The sequence below is a fragment of the Pinus tabuliformis genome, chromosome 2_2 (genome assembly GCF_031772625.1).
Source record: "Pinus tabuliformis cultivar Carrire ecotype Pingquan chromosome 2_2, CPIR1, whole genome shotgun sequence".
Lineage (NCBI taxonomy): Eukaryota > Viridiplantae > Streptophyta > Pinopsida > Pinales > Pinaceae > Pinus > Pinus tabuliformis.
The window spans coordinates 746,253,997-746,273,554 of NC_142300.1; positions in this window are offsets into that span (position 1 = coordinate 746,253,997).

Genomic DNA, 19,558 nt, shown 5'->3' on the forward strand with positions numbered 1-19,558 from the left:
TCTGGCAAACGTTTCCCATTATCTCGTCCCTTTGCCACTTGTGGGCTTCTTCAATAAATGTTTTGAAAGGATCAACTACTCCCTTTTGTTTCCTTTCTTCTGCCATGGGAGGTTCTCGGGGTTGGCGAGGCTAGTCTTGTAAACATTTAACTAGTTTAGATCTTAGCTCCTTATACCCCAACCTCATTGGGGACATGCACAAAAAATAAATAAATCACAAACCACTCTAATACCACCAATCCACATTTATGTAAGAATGAAAAAAAATACAGATTCAACTAAAACCTTAGGGCTACAGTGAAAAACTGAACTTCAATTCGTTAATAACAAATACTATAAATTGTTTACATGAAGAATGGAAATAAACTAGTTTGGGTGATGGTAGCTTATCTATGAGAAGAGATGTGGTGGCTACATGACTCTAAATTGTATTACAATAAGGGTTGAAGGCCTTTTTGTTATTGAGAAACAAGGGAAAACCTTAATCATCCAAAAACATAACCCTAGGAGATGAAGTGCCAATATTTTGTGGGCCCCTTTGGGGTTAGTTGGTACATTAACTTCTCAGGGTCATAACTTTGGCATACAATCTGCATTTGATGCCTACCCTACCTTGTTAGAAATATACATCCAAGTAATATAACTTTCAACTCCAAACTCTTCTCGTAATCAATGACTTTTCCTATTGAAAAAAAAAACATTGTTTAGGGCCTGAAGACGACTCCAAAAGTTGAAAACATGAAAAATTGCCAAAAATAATAAATTGTTCTACAATTAAGGAAAAAAATGAAATAGCGTTGGGGTCTCGAAGTGGAAAAAGAGTGTGCCCACCAATATCCACCTAGATTATTTTGTCATTTTATTGGATGTAGTCTTTGCCCAACAGCAACATAGGCATGTCCTTGCATTTGCCAAATATAATAACATAATTTACTCCATTAAAACATGTAGTTAGACTAGGAATCATATTTAAAACAATCAAATTCCTTAGGAACTCTCCCTCCTCAGGAAATGGAATCTATCCCTCTCCTCGATTTTAAATTATAATTATGTAATTACAAACAAAACGTTTTGAGAAGGGGAAGTTATCCATAGGGGATGTCACAATGCTAAATATATCTATTTTTTTGTAAATTCAAAAATATTTTTCTAAGTTTAGCAAATATTATCTCTAATTTTCTATTGGTTGAGCGAGCCTTGATGTGACATAATTCCCTTGGTAAAGGGCATTTGTTTTCAATATTGTTCTTCCCAATGATGCCAGAACTGAAAGGGTTCCAAGTCCCTTACATAAGTAAGGAGGTGGGGAAGGGGGGATGAATAAATATAGGGAGGAAGATTTAATAAGTTAATTTAATATCAAACTGCTTCTATTTTTCTATGTTGAGAAATGTTATGTGAAGAAAGGGTGTGCATAAAAATTCCATGTGAGTGAGTTTGTTAAAGAGCATGGACTATATTGAGTCAAGATTTCTTCTTCCATGTCTCCACGCTCTCCACAATGTATATTTTAATTTTTTTTTAATAAAATCCTCCCCACATGAAATTAAAACCAATAAAAGAACTTTCATTACCACCATAATATCTTAGTCTTTAATAAACTTGTTCTGAACAACTAATAATTATGTTCATTTACAAACACTTCCAACATTTTCAAGTGTTCAAGTTGTCATTTTGTGATTTGCATTACACGAAGCTAGAACTAGAATTTCATTCATGCTCATGTAGATTCTCTCATGATTTCTTTGGAAGGAAAAATGATAAAGCCACCTACTAATGACTAGAAATTAAAACCCATAACTAACCCCACAAGATCCCTTCCTACATTAAACATGGTGTTATATAATCGATCGTGGAAAGAGGCCTGGGTTTGATTTATACACCTCTGATTTAGTCAATGTTTTTTCATTTTCTACGGCGTGGGGTTGAATTAATTTGTTCCAAGTTTCGAATTCTAGGGGTTTAATCTTCTTAATATTCTACCATAGCTTTCCTGTTTGGAGTTGATGAAGATATGCTTCGTTTTCTTTATTCATCTTCGTTTTGTATATAAATATATCGAGATATAATGAATTCCCTCATATGTGTACAATTTTAAATTGAGAAGAAATATTATTCCCATAGAAATTTGTTATGTTTACGATGCATCAAGTCTGTCTCACGCTGTGCTCCACCGCATTCCTCGTATGTTCGTTAGATAAATTATCTTTACTAAATTATTATTTGTATCTCTGAGTTCGTTGTTAGTAATATGGTAGAAGGCATTTTGTTTACCCAGGTGAAGTGCGTAGGTATTCCTAATCACACACGCCCAATCTAAACTACCAAAATAGAATTCAAATTAAGTGTTATACATTTAAAATATAAATATGAACACAAACACCACTATAGATTCACTTGTTATGAAAACATAAACATACCATATGTGAAATCCAATCATGTCCACTTACATTATTTCCCCACCGAGCTTTGCAATTTCACAATATTTACAATGTTAGATGCAATGTGAGGTGTAAACCTGGGAAGCGGTATTAGGTGATGTAATCGATATTGTGAAACATACCCATTGTTAGGTAATGTTATCAATATTATCAAACCATTCTTTCTATTGAATCAACCAGGATTAAATGCAAGTCGATACTACATAAATATAAGTTATTTATGAAATATAAATTAGTTTACACTAAATAATCTATAGGTTCCAAAAACTATGAACAAATGAAAACAAGTTTTAGTAAACATTGAAGCTAATAGACACTGAATGAGGAAAAATTAGAGATCGGGTGAGGAAGTGTGGAGAATCGTGATTTCTCTACACTTCACACATCACACTCTAAAAAATCTGCAACTCTGAAATACACACAACGAACTTCCTTTGCACTTCGGAAGACTCTGCATCACCACACCAAAGGGATGCCCTATGCATTTAAAATGTTAATTTCATGAGCCATGAAAAGAAAAAATGAAAAATCACACATGCTTGTCAATATATGCAGCATACTCGATGAGTCGAATATATTTTTCGCTGAACATTTCCATTTCAAAAGATTTGATTCGTCTAATCCATTTGGGCAACTTTTCCAAAATAAGTATATAAATCACTTTCTTCCGTTCATCTAGATTCTATCCCTCATTCCAAATTATCATCTATTCTTCTCATAAGGGCTTCATGAGTTGTTAGACCTTATATATTAACTATACTAATTATGAAGAAATTCGTGGTGTCTTCCATGTAAAAGGAAAGTGCGTTACTCAACCAATAATGACTTTCGTGCATCCTAATGTGGACTATGGTTTCACATAAGTATTACAATATTCAGGGAAATATTTTCTTGGTAAATCATCCCTTGCTTATTTTCATGCTAGACCCCGCACAAGCCGCACATCGCATCGAGTCAGATCATGATCTAGGTGTTCATCTATAAAGTTGAAGGATAAGAAAACACGAGGCATTCGAACAATCCAATGGAATAGAATGATTCGGGTGACAGGATTATCTATATGGAAGTAATTACATGGAACGGGGAATACAGGAGAAATCCAGTATCAAAATAAATTATTACAAAGTTGTTGTAATCTCAAATACCCGATAGTCCTTCCTATACATGGAAGACAGGAAATAGATCCTACTCGTTATGCTCAACAACTTTAGACTCATTTAGAGTGAAAAATAAACTACATGCTTCCTCATTTCACTTTTGATTTACACGTGATGTCATTGTTCAAAATATAATATTTACAAGGTTATTAGATTGAGAGGAACCACTCTAATTAAGAGGAAAATGGGATGCCTAGTTAAAGAATAGATGAAAGTAAACTCCTACTGAACCAAAAGGTATTATGCTGGAGAATTAAAATGACAAAAATTTCCTTCATGTGAGTGAACAAGAGTGCATATTGACGTCAAAGAGGTAATATGAGGCAATTAATCACGTGTCGTTGATTAGCAAACCAATGATTCAGTGAACCACATCTATTTAAGGGTTTGGCACTTGTGGGAAGAGTTCAAAATAATTAATACTGTTTTGTATTAATGGAGAAAATGGTTACATTGTTGTAACGTTCTCCCTAGTTTAGGATTAGTTTCTAAAGTTTAGGGGTTTGGGTGCAACTTCCTAATTCCTAGTATTGTATTTAATGATGTAATCTTTCATTGATGAATAATAGAGTGTACGAGAGTGATCTCTCTGTTTTGGTGAGTGTAGTCTCCAGGTGCAGGCCACACCTGAGAGCTACATCTCTTTCTTTTCAATTCTGTTCACATTTTATCTTGGTATCAGAGCTCAGATTGGGTGAGCCTGATCTTTTGTCACCTTGTGGCTGAAGTGCCTTTGTAGCTAGCTTACCTGTGTGGTAGAATTGCCTGTGTGGCAGAATTGCCTGTGTGGCTTGAAGTGCCTTTGTGGCCGCATGTACACAAGAGCTCTGTGCTCAATTGAGCAGGTGGACTGCAGAACACCTGGCTCGGACTCAGATATTTTTTTCTGAGTGGAGAGGATATTGGCGCGCTTTTTGCACTGACAGAAGCGCCAGGAGGGGGAATTAGCGCGGATTTTTTGGGATTAATCGCACCAGAGCGCCAGAACATCCAATTGGCGTGGAATTTAAGGAGGAAATCGCGCCAGCAAAAATACTCTAACCGATTTTTAATTGGCGCGGATTTTTCGCTCGGGAAAGCGCCAACACAAAGGGGATTTTTTGCACGCTGATTGAGGACGCGCCAATCTTCCTTCAAGGGGATCTGCGGGAAGCCTCAACTTCGTTTGGCGGTTTGCAAGGGGTGCAGATCGGCGAAGTTGCAGATCTATCCGAGAGAGGCAGATCGGATCAATTTTGATTAGATCAATTCTTCGGCTGTATTGGAAGTGCCGAATTTGCTCGTTGGAGCGGGATTGCCAGACACTGTAGATCGGTGGCAGTGGTGACAGATCGATCTGATAGGTATTGTTTTTTTTGTTGTTGGGTAGATTCAGAATGAGTAATACGATGGAATCTTACCTTAACGAGTCTGGTAAACTTAATGGATCTAACTTCACAAATTGGAAGTTTAATATCCAGACCTTGCTCGAGGGTGTGAATGCTTGGTCCATAGTTACAAGCGAGGAGCAGAAGCCGAACGGATGGCCACAGGAGCAAGATTGGGAAAAACGAGAGAACAAGGCCAAGGTCTTGTTGAAAATGTCTATGAAGGACAATGTTATTGCGCACATCAGAGACTGTAAAACATCCGCGGACATCTGGACGAAAATCAAAAGTCTGTATGAGACCCAGAATACAAGCCGAGTCTTGGCACTTAAAAGCAAGCTATTTTCATTGAGGATGGACGAAAGGGAGACTGCTACTGCATTTGTTGCGTGAATTAAAGATGTGAAAGACAGATTGGGGGCCATCGGAGTGGCGGTGTCTGATGAAGATCTTGTTGCAATCACAATGAATGGGATGCGTGATGATTTTCAAAGGTTCATCACTGGAGTGTCAGCAAGGGACAAAGCGCCCACATTTGATGATCTCACTGGGATCTTGTAGCAAGAGGAGGAGCGGCGGCAGAACTTGAACCCTCAGAGTGATGATCTTGCGTTGATGGCAAAATGACGATCATCCAAAGGAAGGCAGTCACAGCAGCAATCAAAGCAGAAAGGAGGAACATCACATAAGAATCTGCATTCTCATAAAGGTATGCTTGCAAATCATTTTGAAAAGAAATGTTATTATTGTGGAAAGAAGGGTCATATACAAAGTGAATGTTATAAGAAACAGGCTGATGATGCAAAGAGGAGGCAGGCAAATGCAAAGCACAGAGGATACTTTGTTGAAGAAGAAGACTTCAGTCATGAATTTCGACTGTTCACAGTCGACTGTGCCCTTTCAGCATCTAATGAGGACGATATTTGGTATGTCGATTCCAGAGCATCCTCTCACATGACAGGTAAAAAGGAATTTTTTGGTAGCCTTGAAGAAAGTATAAATGGATCAAAAATATATCTAGGAGATGATAGTGGATACGAGATTAAATGTCATGGGGTGATTTCAGTTAAGTTACCAAATGGAAAAATTAGTCACCTTACAAATGTTTTATATGTACCTGGAATTAAGAAAAATCTGATATTTGTATCCATGATGGGTGATCAAGATATGCAAGTCGAGTTCTTCAAGACTCATTGTGTGATAAAGGATTGCAGGAATGAAATAGTTGCAACAGGCATGCGAGTTGGAAACCTATACAGACTGGATGCAAAAAGCATACCAAAGCAAGCCATGGTTGCAGGAGCATCGACAGCAGAACAACTCTGGCATCAGAGGTTCGGTCATTTGAATTTGCAGGACCTCATGTTATTGCAGAAGAAAGGTATGATCGAGGGACTCCCTATCTTTCGTAATATTCAGTTAAATTGTGATGGTTGTGCCTTAGGTAAAATGCATAGAGAACAGTTTCTTGTGCATGATAGGAGGAAATAAACGAACATTTTAGAACTAGTGCACACTGATGTATGCAGACCTATGCAGACAAGGTCACTAGGAGGAGCATACTATTTTTTATTATTTACTGATGACTGCACTAGATATTCATGGGTTTATTTTTTGAACAAGAAAAGTCAGACTTTCCAGTGCTTTATAGAATTTAAAACCTTGGTGGAAAAGCAGTTTGGTAAGAGTAAAATTCTCCGATCTGATCAAGGGGGAGAATACAAGCTAAAGGAATTCATGAAATTATGCATATCTCACGGGATTGTTCAGCAGTATACAGTGCCACACACACCACAGCAGAATGGAGTTGCAGAGCACAAAAACAGAACCTTGGTGGAGTGCGCAAGGAGCATGTTACAAGGTAAGGGTCTGTCTAATAGCTTTTGGGCAGAGGCTATTAATACTGCTGTATATTTGAAGAACAGAAGTCCTACCAGGTATCTTGGCTTCAAAAACCCTTTTGAAGCTCTATATGGATTTAAACCAGCAGTAAACCATGTAAGAGTATTTGAGTCAAAAGCATATGCCCATATACCCAAAGCTGATAGGAAGAAATTAGACCCTAAAGCAGTTAAATGCATCTTGTTGGTTATGGCACAGAATTTAAAGCATATAAATTATTCAATCCTGAGTCTCGTAAGACATTTGCGAGCAGGGATGTAGTGTTTCATGAACAGGTACAGGAAGGGAAAGATGACGTTGGTGATGATTGGCACATTCCATTGTTATTGGAGGAAAGCAGCGAGGATGAAAGAGAACAGGAGCAGAAAGAAGAGCAGGAAGAAGAGCAAAAAGAAGAACATCAAGAAGGTGATAATGCAAGCCAAGTTATAGCAGAAGAAAACAAATTTGAGGTAAGTCCCCTACCAAGGAGGTCAGGTAAGAAGACTCAGTTACCATTAAAATTGAGAAACTATGCTTTGATGTCAAAGGTTTTGAACATTGTAGAACCCTCTAATTACAAAGAAGCTAGTCAATTTAAGGAATGGAGAACTGCAATGAATGAAGAGATGGAATCAATTATTAGAAATGATACTTGGGATTTAGTTGAGCTGCCTAAGAATAAAACACCCATAGGATGTAAATGGTTGTTTAAACCAAAAATGAATGCATACGGAAGTATAGAAAAGTTAAAAGCTAGGCTGGTTGCAAAAGGATATTCACAGCAGGAAGGTATAGATTTTGATGATACTTTTGCACCTGTAGCAAAGTTAAATACAATCAGAATGCTTATTGCTTTAGCTACTAAATGTAATTGGGAATTACACCAGTTTGATGTTAAATCTGCATTTTTAAATGGTGATTTAAAAGAGGAAATTTACTTAGTACAGCCAGAAGGGTTTGTAAAGCAGGGGCAGGAACGTCTTGTTTGCAGATTGAAAAAGGCTTTATATGGTTTAAAGCAAGCACCCAGGTCTTGGTACGAAAAGGTTGATTCTTTCTTTGTAGAGCATGGTTTCCATAGAAGTTTAAATGACCCAAATTTGTATATCAAGTACAATAATCAGGGGCAGATTATTTTGATTTCTTTGTATGTGGATGACATGATTATAATAGGAAATGCAGATGATTTAATCAGAGGAATCAAAAGGCTTATGGCACAAGTTTTCGAGATGAAGGATCTCGGAAGCCTTCACTATTGTCTGGGATTAGAAGTGTGCAGAGATAATGGGAAAACTTTTCTTACCCAAGGGAAGTATGCCAGAAATATGTTGGAAAAGTTTGGTATGGATCAGTGTAGATCAGCAGCGACACCTTTGCAGCAGAATCTGAAATTGAACAATGATGATGGCACTAAGGAGGTTGATGCCACAATGTACAGACAGCTGGTTGGCAGCTTGATATATCTTACAACAACCAGACCTGACTTGGCATACTATGTTAGTGTATTGAGCCAATTCATGTCGAAACCGCTTGAAAGTCACTGGGTAGCAGCAAAGAGCGTGTTAAGGTATCTTTGTGGTATTGTTAATTATGGTATTTTATACACTGATGTATCTGATGTTACTCTAGCAAGTTTTTCAGACTCAGACTGGGCAGGTAACCTGGATGATCGGAGGTCCATCACAGGTTACGCATTCAACATAGGTTCCGGGGTCATAGCTTGGAGGAGCAAGAAGCAGAGTACTGTAGCCTTGTCTTCATGTGAAGCTGAGTATCAAGCATTGTGTGCAGCAACGTGTGAAGCGATCTGGTTGAGAAGGCTTCTCAAAGATGCAGGAAAAGAACAGAAGAATCCCACTTCCATCAAAAGCGAGAACCAGAGCACCATTAAATTAGCATACAATCCAGTGTTTCACAAAAACACCAAACATATAAACACTCAGTTTCATTTTGTTAGAGAGAAAATACAGTGAAAAGAAATTGTTGTTGAATATTGTAAAACTTGTGACAATGTGGCTGATATTTTCACAAAGCCTCTTGCACGAGTGAAATTTGAATTGTTTAGAAAGATGCTAGGAGTCCAGGAGAACCCTTTCTCCATTAAGGGGGGGAGTTAAAAATAATTAATACTATTTTGTATTAATGGAGAAAATGGTTACATTGTTGTAACGTTCTCCCCAGTTTAGGATTAGTTCCTAAAGTTTAGGGGTTTGGGTGCAACTTCCTAATTCATAGTATTGTATTTAATGATGTAATCTTTCATTGATGAATAATAGAGTGTACGGGAGTTATCTCTCTATTTTGGTGAGTGTAGTCTCCAGGTGCAGGCCACACCTGAGAGCTACATCTCTTTCTTTTCAATTCTGTTCACATTTTATCTGAAAGTATCAAATAATACCTATTGTCCCTCATTTTACTTTGAATATCTTGTGAATATCTTGATCTGCATCGCCTCACTTATTTATGGGAATAAGAGTTGTTTAAGGAAATGAGAGTATGACACTTTTGTTTAACTTCCTCCCCACAATTGAGACCTAAAGGCTAGCCAGATCTAATCTAAGGAAGACCCAGGATCAATTCTCATAGCTACCACTATAACACCAAGAAAGACCCATCTATTGAGACCTAAAGGCTAGCCAAATCTAATCTAAGGAAGACCCAGGATCAATTCTCGTACCTGCCACTATAACACCAAGAAAGACCCATCTAAGGAAGACCCAGGATCAATTCTCGTAGCTGCCACTATGACACTAGCTGCCACTATAACACCAAGAGTACATCCAACATAAGGGGAGTCTACTCTTGGAGCCAGGATAATAGACTCAATGTGATTTGACCCCTGACCTTGTGGGTTTTACCCAACAAACTCAACCACCACACTACACATCATTGTATTCTAGACACTAGAATTTAGCTACATATTGTGAATGAAATCATAAGACATTGGGATCCTTCCAATAATTAAATACCACGGGCAGAGAAATCGGAGAAGGGAAAGCCTATTCAATGTTGATATTTACACATATTTGGCAATATTTACACATATTTGTTTTATAAACTTGTGTAAGAATTATACAAAATATAATTTATAATTATATATAATATATTTTCTCAAAGATCTCACTTTTCTTTCTATCATACATAGTCGTGGCATTACATGACCGAAAATTGATTGGCCTAATGTTAAAGGAGGTGCAGAGGTGTGCAACACGATTTTATTGTGCATAGTGTGAAGGCGCATATTGTGGAAACGATGGTAGAAATAGAGCACTTTCAAATAATGAAAAAATTGTGGACTTTGTCCAAGGAGGCAAGGTGTATATCTTTATGTAACTATAATCTTTATTTTAGATAACAATATAAAGAATATATCAATAATCGTTTTTTTTTAACCCTTCCAATATATAGTTATGAATATATTAATTTATTTTATTTTTATTATAATTTTTGTTATATTTTTTTTCCTATTTGTATTATTTTATAATAAAATTCTTGTACATTTAATGACTATACAAAAAATTTAAACATAAGAAAACAAGTGAATTAACATTTGAGCATAAAAATATACCTAACTTCTAGTCCAAGATTTATATATTATCCTATATTTTTACACCCTTACAATTAAGATCTATGTTAGGGCAATAATTTTTAGAATTCTTCTAATTGCAAATTTTATTCTCCATATTACTCTTCAAAAAAACACTTTACTATAGTTTTAACAACTAGCAATTAGCGTACCTACATTAGTTTTGTTCAAACAAAGTGTTTACATAGGCAGGTTTCTTATCGACAACTCACATGTACCTTCAAAATAAACTAAACAAATATTAATATGTATAAATTTGCAGGATGTTAGGCAGGATTTATAAGTTTTATAGGCTCGTGACCATTAGTAATAGCTAACTACCCCAACTATCATTTAGTGGTATGAAAGGAAGCACCTTTATGTTAGAAAAATTATGTCGAAATTTTCAAGAAATTCCTTCTTCAGAGTTTAAGGCAACTCCTCATTCAATAAAACCTTATCCCCTAATTTATTTCCCTTCCCATATTACATAGAAGAAAAATATTTTTTCTTATTCCATTGGTGTGTTGAGTAGGGATCAAGAAGAACATACCTTCAATGACTCAGGAGAAGGAATCAAAGTCGTTGTCTTAAGTAGGTGGCTAATGTTAGGTATCATATTTCTTTTATATAATTGATCATTTGGATCAAAAGATGATTAATTTCTTTCTCCCAAATCAGTGTTTCTATTGTATTTCACTCTATTTGATTATGAATAGTTGGAAGGATACATATTCTTTAGTTATGATAAGTTAAAGTAACTATGATTTGGTTCTTCTATCTATTCTACTTGCCTCTTGTTCTCTAGTGTTAACATGTTGGCAAGTGGAGTTTGGAGTATAGTTTTAGAGTAATGACTTTCCATGCAAGACTATCCTTTCTAAAGGTATTACCCCAATTATAATCTATATAATTACAAGAATGTAAGTACTCTTGCTATCTTAGGTTTGAATGTGTTGTTTTTTATTCTTTTGTTATATGTGAGCTTAACCCTATTGATGAGATAATATTTTCTTAAACAATTCTTATTATACTTCTTTCAAGAGTTTTAGTATAGTACATAGTTATGAATGTTTTTTTTAAGTAATGGGTTATTGTAACTAGAAGTATGAATTATATTTTTGAGGAAGGGGTTTTATTTTATTAGAAGAGCTCAATGTGGATAATTCATGTGTCGAAACTTGTTTTGCATCTTTGTAAGAAAGAAAAACATGAAATCTCACTAGAGTTAATGCTTTTTTGTATCTAGAAAAATTGACAACTCAGTTGGTTTCATACTCATGTGACACCTGCATAAATGAGATATAAAAGGTATTTATACCTTCTATCTTATATTTTACATAATACTTCATAGTAGGTCCATAAGTATTTGATCTACCTCTAGGGGTTCACTAAATCAACAACTTTAAGTTCTTGTAAAATAAACTTATAATTGAAGAAATTAATGGCTGCATTTTGGAAAAAGCAACATGAACATGAAGTCTATATATTAAGAGAATCATCCACTTGATTGACTACTCATCATCATGAATGCATTTTGAATAAATTTTCCTTCCCTATAACTCTGAAATTACTGAATACTAACACATGCTCAATCACAAGATTGCAAGGCCAATAAAAATGGATTTCATCTTTAAATATGAAAGATCAAGGTTTAGGATCTAGGGGATGTTATAAATGGCAAGTGCATTGCAATAGAAGAAACAAACTCCAAGCAATTCTAGTGGTGTTTAGAAACACCATTATAGCTTTATAATGTAGTGCAACTCAAATCTTCATATTTTCTTCAAGTTTACTATATCCATTGAACACATACACTTATCATTACATGGATGCATGCTATTTGTGTTGATCACTAATCATCTATAGCTAATTGAGTAAAAGATGATCACCCAAAATAATACGAATCTATTATATATACATATATGAATAGTAAATCAATACAACTTCACTAGCATCCATTTAACTTTCAATAAAATGTCTTCAATTTATATTTACACATCTCAATATCCTCTCTTAAAAATAACTTAAATGTATTCCATTTACATTTACACATCTCAACATCCTCTCTTAAAAATAACTTAAAGTGCATGGTGTTATATGGCAGTTACCTCACTTTAATGTTAACCTCATAAAATCTAAACACAGACCAAAACTTTTAAAAACTCATATCTCTCAACGACATTATAAAAATAAAAAATAAAAATCTTCTTATTTCTTTCATTAAAATAAATAAATTTTCTTATTTCTTTTAGTTATTTTAACTAGTAAAATTTTCAATTATATTTATTTATTTCTTTTAATTATCTATTTATTTACTTTCAATAATTATATTCAAATGAAATTCTTTAATTCATTTATTTAATAAAATGAAAATTTTTAATTCATTTGTTTTTCGCTAATGTTTAAATGAAATTCCCTAAATTCAAATTTAAATAATATGTGTAACTTCTCTTCTTCCTTTTTTAATTCTTATTCTTATTAGTTATATATTTTCTTTATCATTTTCATTTTTTATATATTTTATTTTATTTCCTAAATATCTCCTTCAAAAATTTAATATATATATATAGATATAAATTTTGATTAAATATAAAAGTATTATAATTTGTATAACTTCATAATATAGTTCATAAATATCTCAAATCCACTCCTTTAAAAATAAAAATGTGTTAATACGCTATTAATGTAGCACGGGCTACGTGAAAAGATACTTTGGTCGATGAAACTATTTGTTTGGACATGTCTTGAGCGATGGAAGAAGCGCTGCTTTGGAGATTAATTGTTTGTGGGCAGGTGTGTTCCATTGAATCAATTAGTAGTAGGTAGGTTAAAGCATATGATTTGGCATTATCAATTTCGGACCTGTCACTAAGGAGAATAAATGTACAAGATAAATCATAAACAGTAGATTAGAGGGGTAGGTCGATTGAGTAAGCCTTGATTATTTACGGTCGCAAAAATGTATTATTTTGGACTTATTTTATTTATTTATTTTACTTGAAATGAGAGAGTCATTGATTTTGAAAGATTGATCATCACCGGATACAAATACTTTATAAAAATATCAATTATAATGTATGGCAACATTACAATTTATTTCACAAATTTGTAACCATTTAATTAAACACAATTTTTTTACCAAACCACTTACATTAAAAATTTCCGATTTCAAATTACTTTTTAATAACAATTATTTATTACAACTATGTAAGCCTATATTAAAATTAAAATACACTAAAATGATATCAAGTTATTGGTCATGGTTTAACTATCAAGTTATTGGTTGTTGTTAACCAGTGTACAAGTATACAAATTAAAAAGATCAAATTTATTATAATTATGTAGCCTTATATCATAAATAAAATACACTTACATAACAATATCAAGGTATTGATTTATTGTTTAAGAATTATATGAATGTACATTTGTTACTTATTATAACTTTATAGTAGGAAATGCCTTGATTTATTGTTTAAGAATTATATGAATGTACATTTGTTACTTATTATAACTTTATAGTAGGAAATGTATTTAGAGATATAAAGTTATATTATCATTTTTTAAATAAAAAAACTATTTCTTTTAGGTTAATGTGTTTATATTATTTTTCCAAAAAAGGATTATATTTGTGAAAAAATCTCCTTTTTCTCTTAGCCTTATTTTGACCAGATTTTTTTTCCAAGAGAGCAATGCAAAATCTAGAAATATAGAGACTACTTTTCCAGGAAGACCAATGACATACAAGTTCTATCCACCAAAATATATCCTAAACATAAAAACTAGAAAAAACAACCATATTACATTAGAGGGATCGACATGTCAGCATTACTAGGTGTAATGGCCCCACACTAGTGGTGACTCTAAATTTACTCATGAACACGGTGCGACACCGACTAACCTTTTTGTTTGACCACTACTCAAGCTTTTGGACTACGCGTACTACCAACACTTTGTTTATTTTTGGTTAAGTGTTCACTTATTTTACTTATGCAGTGAAATTAACATTTCCCTTATTGATCTTCTATGTTGAATAACCATAACATGTGAAAAATTACAATGTGATATCATATAGTGAACACAATTATGATGGGAGGGGAAAACTCCCAAAAACATGTTTACCCCAACTGTTATAAATATAATACAAATGTATTTTACAAGTTTGCAATGGTGTGGTAGTTGCTTGGTTGCACAAGAAGCTCATCCACCCAATTCTGCCAAAACCCTGTAGCTTCTTCCTGCACTGTCGACCTTGCTATATAGTACTACCCGCACTTCCAAGACGTGCCACTTCTACCCACACTCTCTGCCAAACTCGTGGAGCCTCTATCCACACTATAGAGGGAACCCCAAGTTTTTCCCAATCAAACTACAAAGTCACCATTTAGAAATTTGCTTACCCTGTGCATAACCCAGGGCACTTCTTGCTACACGCAGTCGCCCTGTCTCACCCTGGGACACCCCATGGTGCCCTACAACACCATGAACTAGACTTCACGCTACCCTGAAATTCATTCAACTCTGCCCTTGTCTCTGAACTTGTGTGAATTGCTTGGTTGGTGATGCCTTTGGTCGCCTCCCTCTCCTCCAATATATATACCCATTTTACCCTTCATAATTTACTTGAGATGACGTGATATTCCTTGGTTGAGTTGACTTACATTTTTTCATGGGCGCCCCTGCTGATGGACGTGCCCCACAGGCTGACCCGTCGTTCAGCAAGTGAATGCCCCTTCCATGTGTTGATGTGCCTAGGCTGACCTATTTGTGGGCAGTCAGGCACACCTTATGGGGGTGCACGCCTTGCCTTGGCATACACGCTAACTCCTTCGTTAAACCACATGTTGCTCCATGTTATTGCTCCTCATTGCATGCTAGTCACAACTTGCCCACGTCGACCGTGCCTGGGCGCCTGAGGGTGTGGACGCGCCCTTACTATGGGCCACTACAATGTGCATCGTGGGCCGACCAGTCGGGTCACTGCTATAAGTATTAAATGCTTGTTCTTCATTCATTGAGCTCATCCAACTGTGGGCGCTCTCCTATATGAAACATATATGTCTTTTCCTTTATGTTTTGTGCAGTTGGGTGCCCCATATTCATGTGGGTGTGTGCCCCTCCAACTCACCATACACACATGTTTGGTTAAATGCGCTCATCGCTTGAATCTCCTCATGTGGTTGTGGGAAGTCACAGGCGCTTGCCAACTTCAGGCCCTGACACCAAGGGTCGTAGGCTGACTGTGCCCGTCATGGACATGAAGGTTGATATGTGCTAGCCTTGCTTCAATTTCATCGAGTTGTTCTTCATACCTATGATAAATACAACGAATTGAACCTAGGCGGTCCAACATTTCACCTTTACAGAAGCATAAATCATTAATATAAGCAATTACCTCATTCCTCTCATCGTACCTTTGCTCCCTGAGGATGTGTTGGAATATCTAATTCCTACTTGTCTCTAGTTGTGATTCTTTCTATGTAAGGATCCAGTTCCTATTCTATAAGAGTTGGTTATATCTACTTGTTCCTAGCTTGGTGTGTGGTTAAGAGATTTCCACAACCAACAGATTGTATGTCCAAAATAGTCTCCCTATCTTGAGACTACACTCTGTATATATGTAATCTTATTTTAATGAATAGAATATAGATAATGTGCATATTGATATTTAAGTTCGTATTAGAGCCCCGAGGGCCTGGCCCTTCGTGCGCTTGGCTACTCCCGGGCTAAAGAAGATAAAAAGTTTGATAATTATTTTGTTTGTTTCATTTGCTGTTATTGCTAGCTCTCATCGTCAGATTGAAAATGAGAAAATGAGCTCTGATAGGGTTTTCCATTGCATCAGGATTCGTAGGACCGCAGCAGCGATGCATGAGCCTAATCTTGCTATTCACGAAGGAAATTTCCTATGTCCAGATCTATGCATATGGCGAGTACAAGGGGTTTCACCAATGGAATCCACACCTCGTTCAATAATGGGTTAAAGATTTTCCTTTGAGTTATTTTGACTAGTGTCTTGCAGATCTCATCGTTTGCAGCAAACAGTCTCTCCAGATGGGTAGATGGGAGATCGATGGCATTTTTGTTATCAATATGCTAGATGGCTCCTCTACGAGCATGATCCTCTGGTTAACAATGTATTTAATTGTTGGATCTATTTTTATTTTTTTGTGTGGTGATTGCAGGCTATAAGGCCTTGGGTTGGTTAGATTCATCATTTTTTCTTATGAATCTACGAGGTGGGGCCACAAAGTAGTGTTCCTATAATCCAATAATCTTCGAGATCTTTTATGTTGTATTTTTTTGATGTTGGAGCCATGGTTGGAGCTTGTTACGCTGCAATCCTAGTTTTGAGCACATTGGTAGATGGGATCTGAAGTTCGAGGTTGAGGTTGTGTGTAGACCCCTTTTATCAACATTCATCACATAAAATACAAAGGTGGTTCGGTGTGGAGAAGGCCACAACGACTACCTTAGGTGCATTTGTGTTTGGGAGTTCTGCCAACTCACCATCTCTTTCTAGTTTTGTGCTGTCAACATATTCATTTTTAGGGAGCACCCTTTCATTTGGTTCCGGGAGTACATTTGGATCTAGCAACACTCCAGCATTTGGTGGAGGCAGTGCCTTGTATGGTTCTGCTAGCACTCCATTATTTGGTTCAAACAACACTCCATCATTTGGCTTGGGACAACCTTTTGTAGCTTCTAGTATAACATCTTCACAGTCAATAATGATCTCGTTTGGATCAACTGATGGAAGACAGCATGGCAGAGGATCCTACCTAGGTATCTAGTCCCATTCAACCAGTATTTGGTGGATAGACTGCTTCACCAGCTCCATCTTTTGTGTTTGACTCTCAGCCAACTGCTTCGTCTGCTGAGAAATCTGTTTTCCTGGGAAATCTGTTTTTTTCCAGTTTTGTGAGGTGAGTGTGGAGTTTCATCTAAGTGGAGAGATAATTGTGCTGTGACTGTTTTCTTTTCAAATAGTGATCTAAAGTCATGTTGGGCAGAGATAGAGAAATTTGATGTTTTGTCAAATTGAAAGTTTATTTTTTATGTCTTGGATAAAATTATTGTGCCTTATTGAGCCTAGCTAACTCAATTTAGGTAAGGTTATTTTGTTAGAATTCACAACTCTAACAAATGACGACATGTTAAGTATGGAGCTCCAAGATTTAATTGACAAAGAAAAATATGCCCAAGATGTGAAACTTGTAGCAACAATGATTAAACTATGATGGACAACGAGGTGAAAGTGTGAGTTTCTTTGTGTTTGTGGAATAGACTCTATTATGTTGTAATGTGAATCACATTTGTAATGTAAGCAAGTCTAGGATGTTTTGGCGTGGTCTTTGTAATATATGTACCTGGTAACTCCAGAGTTGGAGTGTGAAATGTAAGCCTTGTAAGGCATGTGTATCCCCATATAGTTCGTGGTAATCTAAAAACCACTTTGTATTTGCAGTGTCGGTTTGTGATAAGCCAGAAACCATGTGTAACAGTGAAGTGGGACAGAGATTCCTGTAAACATGGTTTAGGGTTCGCCGACAAAACCCTTGGCCCATGGTGGCTGGAGTGCCCTAGTGGTATCTCATTTCAACATGAAGAGCCTTCGTGGCTGAATTGAGTGCCTCAGTGGCATTGTTGAGCCTTCGTGGTTGTGTTGAGCCTTGGTGGCTGAGTTGAGTTGTGCTGGCTGAGAGCCCTTGGAGGCATGGTTGAGGGTGCTCCGATAAAACCCAGTGCATGGTTATGGGTAATCCGACAAAACCCGGGTTAACAATGATGGAGGGGGATTTACAGGTGCAAGTGTGCAGTTATAATGGTTGGAAGAACCATGTATGTGAAGGACATCGTACAAGACTGACAGTTGTAGTGGTTAGTACCCATGGATTTCGGTGGATGGTTTCTCCTTTATATGGACATCAACATATTTTTTTTTGGTATATTTGACCACAAATAGACTTTGCAAACTGATATCGAGACAAATACCCATTAAGGGGGAGTGTTGGAATATCTAAAGCCTACTTGTCTCTAGTTGTGATTCTTTCTATGTAAGGAGTCAGTTCCTATTCTATAGGAGTTGGCTATATCTACTTGTTTCTATTTTGGTGTGTGGTTGAGAGATTTTCTCAACCAACATATTGTGTGTCCAAAATAGTCTCCCTATCTGAGACAACACTTTGTATATATGTAATCTTATTTGAATGAATAAAATATAGATAATGTGCATATTGATATTTTAAGTGGATGTTCATGATTGCATGGATGCCACACAATTGTTTCGCAATTGATTGCAGCATCGAAGGTTGTACCACGTTCCCTGTTGATGGGGTTTGTCTTTGGGAAACCTTTTCCTCTCGAATTCCACCCTCCTTTTCATCCTCCTCTGCATAAGGTTCTCGGTCGTCAAGCTTCCCGACCAACTCCACGTTGATCCCTACTGCTCTACCTCAACAAGATGAAAAATGATTGCAATTTTTGTTATGAAACCAGCTCAAGAAAAGATAGAAAAGATAGATCAACGCCTTAGAATTCAGCCTCTTCGAGGGGGAAACCTCCTTTACATTACATAAATGAACAATTCTTGGATGATACAAATGAAAAGACCTCCTTTCTATATATAGGAGTCCAAGGGGTCATAACATAATCAGAGCCAACATAACAATAATAATGTAAGGGCACAATAATAACAATAGTGGGCTTCTATGTGGCACAATAGTAACAATATGGGCACTACATGGGTACATCAATATAATAAGTGGGTTGTACTAATAACAATAAGGGGTTACACTAGTAGTATAGGGGCCTAACATGGCCCTCTCCTTCAAAAAGCATTGTCCTCAACGCTTGAGTAGTTCTTGATGCTTCTGTATAAAATTCTTGTCCTCCCATGTGGAATCTTCAGCAGGTAAGTTCTTCCAATTGATGAGATACTCCGAAATTGATCGATTTCGTAGCTGTCGGGTTCTTGTTTCTGTGATTGCTCCAGGTTCCAATATGTTTTTTCCTTCCTCTTCAATTTCTGGCAATATTGTTTGAATTGGGATCTTTTGCAACTTTTGAATAAGTGGTCATACTTCTTCATCCTTCTTCCATTCATCCCTTGCTTCGTTTATCCAATTTGGTTGGATAATAAAA